The sequence below is a fragment of the Neodiprion lecontei genome, chromosome 2 (assembly GCF_021901455.1).
Source record: "Neodiprion lecontei isolate iyNeoLeco1 chromosome 2, iyNeoLeco1.1, whole genome shotgun sequence".
In the NCBI taxonomy this organism is placed as follows: Eukaryota; Metazoa; Arthropoda; class Insecta; order Hymenoptera; family Diprionidae; genus Neodiprion; species Neodiprion lecontei.
In genome coordinates this window covers 4,127,088-4,129,858 of record NC_060261.1, presented here as the reverse complement: position 1 = coordinate 4,129,858, position 2,771 = coordinate 4,127,088, and positions in this window count along the sequence as shown.

The window sequence follows — 2,771 nt, the reverse complement described above, 5'->3', positions numbered from 1 at the left end:
TGAATATTGATTTTATTCGAGTTTATTTCTATCTAGAGTGGGGAGTATCTCTATTCTGTGGAAAAACTGGAGCTCATTGTTCACAATCGTGTACCTTGAAAGGGTACCCCGAATTTTATTCCCTCTTAAACATGAATGTGTCTTTTACATGTCTTCTAAAGAAAACGCACATCGTGGATCTATTGCCAGTTGCATTGAATATCGTATCAACTATGTTTCTCGTCTTGTCGACTGTGTAATAGTTTATGACGTAAGTACCGTCGTCTATGTTTCAATGTAGGGCTGCCTTGGCCAGTAAATTTTTAAAATCTGGGCTGCTCGGAAATTTGAGTCTGATTTTTATGCTGAACATAATAATAATAATAATAATAATCAATGCCGTTCCCTGCCATATCCGGTAGAGTACGTCTCCGTGAGTCTACAGAATACTTGTGCGGGGCAAGGAAAGGGAAGAATTAGTGACAATCATTATGTGGCTGCAGCCGTCTTGAGATGTTCAATATAAATACCCGCTTCCGCGCAAGGTACAAGGGAAGACTGCAGAAAACCTTGCCCAGGTGTAGCCGGACCGAGTTCAAATCTCAACCCACCAATTCAGCGCCTGAATGGCGTAAACCGTTCGGATTTCGATTATTGCAGGATGCCGCTCAGGTCCTTCTTGACAGGCTGGGGATTTGAACCCAGCTCTTCCCGTTCTGTTGTCTGGCACGCTACGCACTACGCCACTACGGTCGGTAAGCTATTATTTATTTAAGAAAAATCCAACTCCCCGAAATAATTTGACGCTCGTACGAAGACAAAGTTGTGGAACACGGATTACCCAAGATGAGCGTAGAGTTCTCCTTTTTTCGTTGAGCTCATATCGAAAGGAGATCAGCTTTTGAAATAAAAGTTTTCACTCACTTTTCATTTATTTGGGTCATTCGGTTTGAGAACTCGTTTGCCTGCTCGACGGTGACTAGATGTGACAAAAATTGACGAGATTTTTAGCCCCACGTTTAGTGAAATATTGTTTTGCAACCGGACGAATAAACTGTTTACGAATGGTTGTCTCCCAGCATATCAGAATCCGAGGTGATATTTCCTTCAACTCACAACATATATCGAACACAATGATCAAGTTTAATACTAAAATGATGACATTTAAACGAAGTCGAGTCACCGAGTTTGTCACTTATCATGTCCTGAGCCACTTCTCATCATGTATGAACCACTTTGTTCTAACGACGGTTTTCAACTTGAGTGCTTATCTGAAAGATTTTTCGTCAACTGCTTTGATTTTGCATGCTGCAACGCTCTTTCGAGGTCATTTTTTTGCCTGCGATTTTGTGTCGCGTTTCCTGATTAATTATTTTCATGTTTACGGAAGTTAGGGCAATGAGGAAGTTTCAAGTGTGTATAAATAATATTCCGGGCATTCGGGTTTATTCGATTTTCGGATATCTGATTTAATATTGACTCGTTCTTTTAGTATGCGCGTTATCGTGCAACTGTCTGGCTTAGGATTTTCCGTTAAAATTGTATCTTCCTTTATCTTTTACCGTCAGTTCCCGCCATACCCGTTATAGTATGTCCCCGAAGATCTGCGTAGACCTGTGCGGGGCAAGGAAAGAGATGGATTAGTTACCAACATTATGCGGCTGCAGCCGTCTTGAGATGTTCAATACGATCATGCGCATTTGCACGAGGGACAAGAAAAAACTGCAGAAAACCTTGCCCAGGTGTAGTCGTCGGACCAAGTTCAAGTAACTTCATATTTTTAAATTATTCTTATTTTCATCGTCTAAATGGAGTAAGAAAATCAAATTGATACTTGAGAATAATATTATTACTTTTAAATGAATGTTAGGAATAAAATAATTTGGGACGAGGGGACGTATTTCGTAGATGACGACACTGGGATAAACCGTGATCGTTATGGTATCGTGAAATATGAAAGAGTTCACTAATTCAAATTCAAAGGTTAAAGCTGAAGTCGAACGATTTTGTCAGGCAGTAAGACCACAATACGATTCGCGATGCGCCACCCCAATATGTGTGAGTACATCTGATTCGCTGAGTTGACCGTTCAATTAAGCCCTTGTTATTCGTAATAAGATGTCTCCACGCGTCCGAGTCGCAATTATTGAAACTGCGTCTTGCACGACGTGACCTCCTACAATTCGAATTAAAGGATTGGAAAGGGTACGCGTATAAAACCTACGAAGGGTAATTTGTGGGTTGGATATTGATTGACTCAAGAATACTATTTAAAAATATATTCTAAAATTAATCATCTTGTTGTTGTGTTCTTTCAATTTCTTACCGCTCGTCAATCTTTGGTACAATCGCATTTATTATATAATATACTTTTTTTACGCCTTGATACGCCTATGTTTCATAACAATCTTTGTAGTAGCAATTTTTTCCTCGTTGCCATCTCGGTCCTTTTATTTGTTGTATTTCGCTTTGTGGCTTTCCGGCCACGCGCACTTCATCAGAAATATTAATGCTGGGCACCAATTCCTTTATGCATTGATAATCGAGAACGAAGCTGAGAGCAATAGAATCCTTCTCAGGACGATTGGACTATACCATGAGCTATGACTGGACCTGGGGTTAGGTAAACGAGCGTGGCCAATAAATTGACAGGAGAAGGCAGGCAATTCTTACGTGATGGGAAATCAATATTTGTTTATTCAGCATATTAACAAGGCGACATGGAATGCATATGGTAGGGGTGTGGGTGTTGGTGATTAGGAGCTGGCGCTATTTTAAGTCTATTTGAAAAA